The sequence below is a fragment of the Mus caroli genome, unplaced genomic scaffold (assembly GCF_978045245.1).
Source record: "Mus caroli unplaced genomic scaffold, Mus_caroli_1 scaffold_15, whole genome shotgun sequence".
NCBI classification, from domain to species: Eukaryota; Metazoa; Chordata; class Mammalia; order Rodentia; family Muridae; genus Mus; species Mus caroli.
Window position 1 is genome coordinate 30,589,593 of NW_028227270.1, and position 10,295 is coordinate 30,599,887.

The window sequence follows — 10,295 nt, forward strand, 5'->3', positions numbered from 1 at the left end:
GTAGGAAGCATAATAGAACTTTAAAAATTCTATCCATTAGTTCTGACTGTAACATATGATATGTTTTATATCCATAAAACAAAAGATTTCATGCCAAGAGAATAAGCAAAATGAAAATTTATTTTTAATAAATTACAATATATGTAATATTTTAGTTATATGTAATGCATTTTTTTCAGTTCTCATGAGAAAAGTTTGTTTGTAATTGGCCAGGACAGGGAAAATAAGGGACTATAGAACACTCAAGCTCTGAATATAACATATATACCACATTTCTTCCTCCAAAGCCTTAGAGATGGCAAAAGAAAAGTTGGGAGAGCCAGAGGCAGTGAATGACTAAAAAAGTAGATAAAAGTCCTGGTGGTTTAAATACAAATGAAACAAACTGTGTCTAGATGGGGTAGGGCATATATGAACTTGAGGCTGTATGTACAAGACCTGTGCAAGCAAAAGCCAGACCAAACACCAGCATGAAGTTACATTGGTTACAAAGTTTTATCTCTAGTTGTGGAGCATTAGGCAGTGCACAACCACCTGTAGTTCCAGATCTAGGGGATATGATGCTTTCTTCTGGACTCTGAGGGCACCCATACTCATATGTGCATGTATCCCCACAGAGACATATACATATTCACAATTCATACTAAAATATTTTTTAAAAAATCAGAATTTTTATAGCAATTGTAGCCATGTGATAGAAGAATGTTTGACTGGACTCCCAACACTGGAGAAAAACGAGCATTCCAAGATGGGGTAATGTGAGAGGAGAGGTACCAAGGGTGCTGCCTCCTACTTCTGTTCCATTACTTACTCAACAGAAACCCATCTCCTGCAGAGACCGAAGGTCCTTGGTTAGCAAGTCCTCTCGGAGGTGTTGGAGCTAGAGACACCCGTGTTGTGTTGATTTGAACGGTATCTTTGGGGCTGACCTGAATGATTCTTGGAGCTGTAGCTAAGGAGGATGAACCACCACATTTCCCATCTTTGTTATGAATAACATGGGCCTCATCATGATGCTGTAAGTGCAGTTTGTTCTCCTTTTGTATGTTTGCATCGTTATATGTCAAGCATGAAAAATAATTATGGTCCTCAAGCAGAGTGTACCTTTTTTTTTTTTTAAATCTACTTTTTTTTTTTTTAAGATTTATTTATTTATTACATGTAAGTACACTGTAGCTGTCTTCAGACACCCCAGAAGAGGGCGCCAGATCTCATTACGGATGGTTGTGAGCCACCATGTGGTTGCTGGGATTAGAACTCTGGACCTTCGGAAGAGCAGTCGGGTGCTCTTACCCACTGAGCCATCTCTCCAGCCCCCAGAGTGTACCTTTAATTTGAAGTTTTAGAAAAGAAAATATGTGTAACTTGTATTATTTGATACAATGGGAAGACATATGACGGTATCAAAAGTTGACATAATAGGGGTTGGAGATCTATATTAGTGGGTAGAGGGCTTGCATAGCACATGAAGCCCCATATTTTAATTCCCATGACCCATAAAACTGACTCTGATGGAATACAGTTATAGTCCTAGTACTCTGAAGGTAGAGGCAGTAAGATCGTAAGTTCAAGGTTATCTTTACATTTTAAGTTCAAGGCTAGCCTGGATGCATGCAACTACATCCCAAATAAAAGTTGATAGATTAGTGGGCAAAGGCTTCAAAACATCATATGTTACAAATGATAATAGCTGTTGCATAAGGTGAATGAGGGATGAATTAAATAAAGCAAATGCTCATGTTTTATAATTTTGTCATTAATAGGTTAAAACCATGTTAAAAAACGAAGAATTAAAACAGATGATGTGTACAGAACAGGTAGGATGGGTCTTTAATGTTACTTAGCAAATAGTGCCTTTGACTTAAAGCTGAACAAGCAAAAACTGAAAAATATACTAGAACTAACAACAATCAACCAACCAAACAAAAGGAACAGATACACAGATCAATAGAGAAGAGCACTTGCTGCAGAGTCATGAGGACTGAAGCTTGCATCCCAGCACCCCATGCAACAAGTCAGTTATTCCTCAAATACCTCTAACCCCATTTCTGAGGGCTTAGAGGAGGCAGGAGCTAGGAGACAGCAGGGTCTCTGTGGCCTGTTGTCTTCTTCCCTAGCTGACCAAACTCAAGTCCTGAGCTCAGGAACTGCCTCAGAGAAAGAGAGAATGACAGAATTGGATACCCAGAGCCTTCTTCTGGCCTCCAGGCATATGCACAGGCAGCTCCATACTTGGGCAAATATGCTTATGCATATACTTGTTGATGTGCATATACTTATAAATCAATCAATCAATCAGTCAGTCAGTTGACTAATCAATCGTTAAATAAAAAGTAAACAAATCCATATAAAAAACTGGAATCTGCCAATTTTACAGGGTAGCAGCAATATGGTGGGCAAAATGTTCTAGGCAGGGATATCAGAGAAGGAACCTGAGAACTAGTTGAGCTATACTACAGACAAAAGGCAGACCACTGGACAAAGATAATTTGAGGAACTGGCCACTTTGGAAAGAGTTACCTTCTGTGGCATTTTCATATAAATTTATAGTTTTCAAATTAAAGACTACAAAAACTTTTCTTTTCTTTTCTTTTCTTTTCTTTTCTTTTCTTTTCTTTTCTTTTCTTTTCTTTCCTTTCCTTTCCTTTCCTTTCCTTTCCTTTCCTTTCCTTTCCTTTCCTTTCCTTTTCCTTTTCCTTTTCCTTTTCCTTTTCCTTTTCCTTTTCCTTTTCCTTTTCCTTTTCCTTTTCCTTTTCCTTTTCCTTTTCCTTTTCCTTTTCCTTTTCCTTTTCCTTTTCCTTTTCCCTTTTCTTTTCTTTTCTTTTCTTTTCTTTTCTTTTCTTTTCTTTTCTTTTCTTTTCTTTTCTTTTCTTTTCTTTTCTTTTCTTTTCTTTTCTTTTCTTTTCTTTTCTTTACCTCTTAATGGTTTCACGCCCTCTTGAACTCTCTTCAAAGTTCTTTTCAACTTTCCCTTAAGGTACTTGTTGACTTGTTGACTGCCGGTATTCAGCCTTAGATGGAGTTTATCATCCGCTTTGGGCTGCATTCCCAAGCAACCCGACTCCGGGAAGACCCGAACCCAGCGCCCCTCCGGCTGGGCCTGGATCAGAAGGACTTGGGCCCCCAACGAGCGGCGCCCAGAAATGGGTCTTCCGTACGCCACATTTCCCGCGCTGCACCGCGCCGCGCGGCGGGCAAAAACTTTTCTTATCCTGACTTTAAAAATAATAGATGTTCATACCAAAAATTAGAAACTCACAGAAGAGTACAAACAGCCAAATACTCACAAGGAGCATCATATCACCCCAAATTTTTTGTTTTCCTTTCTGGGTACATCAAAGGAGATACAATCTCCTTTTGCTTTTGTCCACACACACCTTACTTGCAACCTTCCTTTCCAACCTTCCTGGATGTAAAATATAACTCCCACTATGCATCCATTGCTATGCTGGCTGCCATAGGAGGAACTGGCCATAGAAGGAACTGGCCAAGGAAGACTCAAGTATTATTATCCCAGCTGTGACTCAGAAAGAATAAATGCTTTAGAACATTAGTGTGAGAGGGCTGAAGAGATGGTTTGGTAGGTAAAATGTGGTTGTTCTCCAAGCCTGATGAGTTGAGTTTGATCCTTGGAAGTCATAGTGGAAGGACAGAATGGACCATGCCATGCATACACCATACATGTATACCCACAGTAATAATAAAAGCAAAACATTAATGTACAAATAAATTATCCTGGGGATACTAAGATGTTGATTTCTGAAATTTCAGGTGTTTAGAGATGGGCCCCAAATTGGGTATAGTATCCAGGGACCTGCAGTGTGGGCATGATCTGCAAGCTTGCAACAAATACCGAATCCTATATTTGCTTATCAGAATGTTTTAGTAAACTCTTCAGAGGATTCAGGAAACAATTAGGCAATCTTATAATTCTTTTGGTACTTTTTTAAGAAAAATTTTTAGTCTTTGTACAAGTATGCATCGTATGTTGGACATATGAGTGTATTTTCCTCCATATGGCCATCACAGATGAGGCTATTGTTCTGTAAATCCTTATCTTGGCCTTAACTGAAGCAGCTGCACAGAAGCAGCAGGCCATAGCTTCTCTCACTGCCGTCTCTTCTCTTTTTTCTCCCTTGATGTCTCCATAACATTCAGGAAGATGTTATTTATAACCTTTTCAGGTTTACCTTGAGTCAGGATCAATGGGAGGTAAATCCTGTAGGCTACAGAAGGATTTGTGTGTTGATGGTCGGGGAGAATGAATGAGGATGAAAACTCACGTGGAGGCTCCTGTCCCTCTCAGGCCTCTGTGGTTCATCAGTGTGGAATAGAATGGACAGTGTATCTTGGTCAGAGTCATACACATCAGTGATGAGTGAGATTTGCAGAATTTTGTGATCTCTTTGTGTGCTGCATGGAGCAGGCGAGTCAGGTAGACTCCAGAAACAAAAGCAAACAAGCTACAACCAAATGCAGCCCAAGTTCAATGCTGGGGACTTTGTATAGTACAGTGCATATGGAAACATCCCAGGCATGACCTTGGGAACTCTGAGTCTTGTGAGAAAGATCCACACATGCTGGAAAATGTTTTAGTAGGACTAGGGATTCTGAAAGTGTAAAATGAAACCCTCTCAAATTGCTTTGATCTTTTTTTGCGGGGTGCAAATTTGTATTTTCTTTACATATTTTGTTTCCTTTGAAATTTTATTAAATATCTCTCCCTCCCTGTCCCTGTCCTCCCCCCCTCTCTCCATGTGTGTGCACTTGTGGTGAATACTGTATTTTCTTCCTTGTTGGGAAAAGTGCACAGGGTTCACCCTGTCGAATAATATGAGAACTCCCATTTTTCCTAAAGCATTTTTCATGGGAAAGAACTGTAGACATTACTGTAACAGAGCAGACTCTGTGGCTTAACACACAGTTCACTCCTGGGACCTATGTGGATCTGGGTACTCTGTTTGTTTTGGGGTTAAGCCAAGTCTGAGCCATGTCTGCTGGCTGGCTGTGCTCTTGCTGGTCAGTGCTGGCGAATATACTTCTAGTCATCATTTTATCTCCCGGGTAATCTTGGGCTTAATTTGGTTCCTGCCTTTTATGTACCCATCTGGCTTCTTTCTTTTCTATTTTGAAACATCTGTCTGAAACTTATACAGCTGTGTTCATGACCATTTGGTTATTTACAGGAATGTTTCTCTTCTTTGCGGAACCAGGGTTCATATTAACCTCTTATAATGAACATAGAAGGAATTAGTTGTAAGCATCAGGCATCCCTTTCTTGCCATGAGAATGTTCAGGCCCCAAACTTCTTTGGTCTCACTGCATAATACTTGTACAGTTTGCTACATTGAAGCACTAACTGTTTTCCCTGTTTTCTGAAGGTAATGAACATTTTCTTTTTCCTCTGTCTCTGTCTCCTCCTCCCCTTCCCCTTCCCTTTCCTCCCCCTCCTTCTCCTTCTTTTTTTTGAGACAGAGTTTCTCTGTGTAGTCCTGGCTATTCTGCAACTTGCTCTGTAGACCAGGCTGGCCTCCAACTCATATCTGCCAGCTTCTGCCTCCCAAGTGCTGAGATTAGAAGTGTGAACCATCACTGTCTGGTGTTAATGTAGATTCTTTGAATAAATTTGTAAGGATAAAAATCAGATTTGTGAGTTGGACATTAGATTAATTTTTCAATGGATTGTTTTCCTTTGAACAGGCTATACTTTCGTTATTAAGAATTCTTTCTTGATTTTCCATAATTTGCCTTGCTACAGTTACTGAGGAATTAATTTTTTTTTGTAGTTTTCTTTTTTTTTTAATTTTTAATATTTTTATTACATATTTTCCTCAATTACATTTCCAATGCTATCCCAAAAGTCCCCCATAGCGCCCCCCACTTCCCTACCCACCCATTCCCATTCTTTTGGCCCTGGCATTCCCCTATATTGGGGCATATAAAGTTTGCAAGTCCAATGGGCCTCTCTTTCCATTGATGGCCGACTAGGCCATCTTTCGATACATATGCAGCTAGAGACAAGAGCTCCGGGGTTCTGGTTAGTACATCATGTTGTTCCAACAATAGGGTTGCAGATCCCTTTAGCTCCTTGGGTACTTTCTCTAGCTTCTCCATTGGGAGCCCTGTGATACATCCAATAGCTGACTGTGAACATCCACTCCTGTGTTTGCTAGGCCCCAGCATCGTCTCACAAGAGACAGCTATATTTGGGTCCTTTCAGCAAAATCTTGCTAGTGTATGCAATGGTGTCAGCGTTGAGAAGCTGATTATGGGATGGATCCCTGGATACAGCAGTCTCTAAATGGTCCATCCTTTCATCACAGCTACGAACTTTGTCTCTGTAACTCCTTCCCTGGGTGTTTTGTTCCCAATTCTAAGAAGGTGCACAGTGTCCACACTTTGGTCTTCATTCTTCTTGAGTTTCATGAGGAATTAATTTAAATGATAATTTTAATGTACTTAATTTCACCATTATTGGCTAAGTTGATCAACTTCAGAGGTTGGTTTAAGGCTTGATTTTATGCAAGGGGCATTGTGAAACTTTTGACATGCCGAGCGGGTTTGATATGTTGATGCTTCTGAAGCTATTAAATTCATTCATTAAAACTCTTCAAATTGCACACTTACTAGATTTTGATGACTATTAGTAATGCCTTAGTAAAGCTGATTAAAATAAGTAATGCTAAGTAAGATCATCCAACTCTGAGTATCTTAGCACTGCCATCCTTCAAACTGCTCAAAAGTATTTTCTTCCCTGGGCATTTTAGGTGTTAAAATCTTGATATCAGTACAGACTGTGGCCCACAAGTGATTGGTTTCTAAGGTCTAGATAACATCACTGGATTTTTTTCTTGGTTGTTTTACAGTGATGGGTGTAGATTCTCATGAGCTTGCTCTTGCTGGGTGCTAGGAGCTGTCAGATGAATGATTGCTTACAGATCAGATGCTGCATTCAAGTGAATTGTTTCAAAGATTGCTCAGTATCTTCTGTGTCCCAAAAAGTAGGGTTGATTTGCATTTTTCAGCCCTAATGTATAAGTTCATGGCCTCAGTTTATCTTCAGGAGTCAAAATTGTCTGATTTTAAACCTCTCCCTTGTTGACATTGTTGTTGTGGTAATGAAAAATGACTAACACAGAACAGACAAAGTAAAAGCAAATCTTTTCACCTCTGTCAAATGAGCTTGTGCATGTTGGAGTGCCATTTTTAAGTTTGGTATAATTCTTATCTCTGGAGTGATATCAAAGGGTCCTTAGGGAGGGTACCAACTAGGAAACAAACCTGCATAGAGCCAGGGTTGTTACCTTGCCAGTTCTGTGCCTCTACTGGAGCATCTGTCACCCATTACTGAAGTGAGCTCCTTGTTTTATGACCTTGTGAAATCACTTCTAAGTGGCCCAATTGTGTTTTTGTCTTCATTACATTCTCAGTACACAGACCTGAGCTCAGTGGGTCATTTAATAGTCTTATTGATAAAACAGGTTTATTAACACAGATGATGCCAAAATCCCAAATCCCAAATATTTACCATTTGTTCTGCAAATGCACTTGAAATTACCCCTTCAGACTTCATGCTTTCATCTCACAATTACATTGTGACCCATTTAAGACATGTTATCTGAGCAGAATCTTTCACTAGCAAGTTAACACAGCTGGGTTCAGTTTGGAGTGGGGTTTCTCAAACTTTTTTTTTTTTTTGATGACAATTCATTTTAAGAAAAAAATTTTACCCTGACTAGGAAAATCTTCTAGTACATGTATGCCAACACATATGTGCTCAGAAAGCACATTATTCCTACTCTTGGCTTTACTTACCACTTTCAGTAAGTACTACTGTGACCTACTCTAGTATTCTGTGTTCTGCTCCTTTCTACTTCTATTTTCAACAATCAAGATTGTTACTATGCACTTTACCAGTTTCATGACTTTAATGATATTGGAAAAAACACTGCTTTTTAAAAAATAATTCTTACAAACAAGTGTAGCTACTGGTTATTTCTAGGGAGTAACAACCAGAAAGAAAAAGGCCCTGGAAGTGTGGGTTGGATGGGAAGGGCATTTTGAGATGGGGCATATGAGGAGAGGAGTAACAAAGACATTGTCCCACTTCTCCACTGTACTTTTAGTTAAACATATACCCATCTATCCAGGGAGGCTGCTTTCAGGGAAGGACTGTATATTACTCAGCTCTTTCATTTTCATTACTAAGCAAAGATCAGTAAATATTTGTAAATGACACAGTAAATATTTGCATTGCTATGTCTAGGTAAAATAAAGAATTCATATTTATGAGGCACATATGAGCACAAGGATGTGTAGGAGATGGTGTTGGTGCCTGGCCAAATCTCCATACCTGTCAGAAGGATAGACTATTAATTACACAGTTATCTTCTTATCTATGAATTTACACCCAGCTCTTGTGACCTTCTACTTCTAACCAGAATATGAAAGTTGTGTCTCCAAATGAGATCATTATATTAATTTTACCTATTTAGCACTTTGCTTGAATGGCAAGAGGACTCCCCCAGCATTCCTTTGAGCTGGACTTGGGCACAGCCTGGGTGTTTCCTTACATCACAAATGGAATGAGACTCTTTTGTTAAGTATGTCTCTGTTCACTGCTACACAGGAGTTTAGGAATCCCCTTCTGAGAACAGCCTTCAAACAATTGAAAAGCTGTACACTGGATCTGTCTCAACACTTATGGTCAGAGTTCATTTTTCATTAGAAAATGGCCCTCCCAAGATGACCTCACTAGATCGCCCTTCAAATATATTTGGTTGTTTTCAAAATCAAATCACTGCTCAAAGAACAAGGGTTGCCATTTTAAGGGAATTTAAGAGAATAGGAAACCTCTAAGCAATGGTGAACACATTTCCCAAGATGAAAGCTCCTTGCACATTTCAGACGATTGAGACTCCAGACCTCATGAGTTTAGAAGCCCTCTTGAATGAATAGCAAAACAAAGTCAACTTGTTAGTAGTGGTGGGGTTATGGGGTGGAGACACAGTCAGTCTCACCTATAGCAGAGATGTTCTTAGCAGAGAGTGCAGCTCAGGTGAAACTGGAATGTTTTACTTTGTGCAGAAAAGAATTTCAGTATGAGGCAGAGTTGGAGTTTATAAAGAGGAGATTATAAGAGATTTAAGCATAATCTTAAATGTCAATTGAACATAGTGCTCAGTAAAAAGACACGACATGCTCAGGACATACAACTTCTCAAGAGAAAGTAATAATCTAGTGTCTTTATGGTGACCATACACACTGTTTTGGGTGACTTTTGTAGCTATACTTCCAAGGGTCACCAAGAAACTTAATTAATCATAGAATGTTTCCTGATGAATACAGGATGGGGTCACAGCTGATGAAGTAAAATCCTAGGCCACGAGGGATGCAGGGGAAGTTAAGACATTTTTACTGTAAATGAAGATTGAGTCTTTTTTTTTTAAATGAATTATTTATCAGATGTGCCATGGCTTCAGTAGCAACCACAGCTCTCCTGTGCTGCTTGAGCGGCCCCTTGCCCAGGAGCTAGTTGCAGCAGCCAACCAGCCCCTGCTCTGCCGTTACCATGTGAAACCAGAAGGCTGTTCAGAGAATGCAGACAAATAGAAGAAGATGCAACAGGACTCAGTGGAGCACACTACTCAGGCATTGGAAAAGTACAATATAGAAAAGGATATTGCAGTACATACCAAAAAGTCTGATAAAGACAGCCCCACTTGACACTTCATTGTAGGATAGAATTGAGTAGTTATGTGACACATGAAACCAAATACTTCATCTACTTCTACCTGGGATAGGTGGCCACTCTTCTGCTCAAATATGGTTAAAATTAAGGACTCTGCCAAACACTTAGTGATCCATCCAAAAACAAGGATTGCATTCTAAATTCCAAGTACCAGAGACTGAATATTCAGTCTTGTTAAGGGAACACCTCATTTGAATTTTTGTGTTTTTGTATAGGGCATCCTCTGTGCAAGTTTGTAGCTATAAAGTAATTAGTAAAACAGCTTACCTTTGTATTTATTTTCCAATCCATATTTCTGTACCCCATTTTCTCCTTTAGGATATTCTTTTAAAAATAAATCTGTTGAGAGTTGTAAAAAGAAAAAAAAAGTTTGCATCCCAACCACAGTTTCCCCTCTGTCCTCTCTTGCCAGTCCTTTCCCTCCCCTGCCCCAATCCATTCCTTCTCCCTTTTTCTTTAGAAAAGTGAAGGTCTCCCTGGATGTTAACCAGCCTTGGCATATCAAGTTGCACTAATGCTAATTGCATCTTCTCCTACTAAGGAT

General features: G+C 39.4%; 1 pseudogene; it reads left to right on the forward strand.

Annotated features, from left to right (window-relative positions):
* The first annotated feature begins 702 nt into the window (after positions 1-702).
* LOC110307724 (dynein light chain 1, cytoplasmic pseudogene) lies at positions 703-9,833 on the forward strand (annotated as a pseudogene).
* The last annotated feature ends 462 nt before the right edge of the window (positions 9,834-10,295 follow it).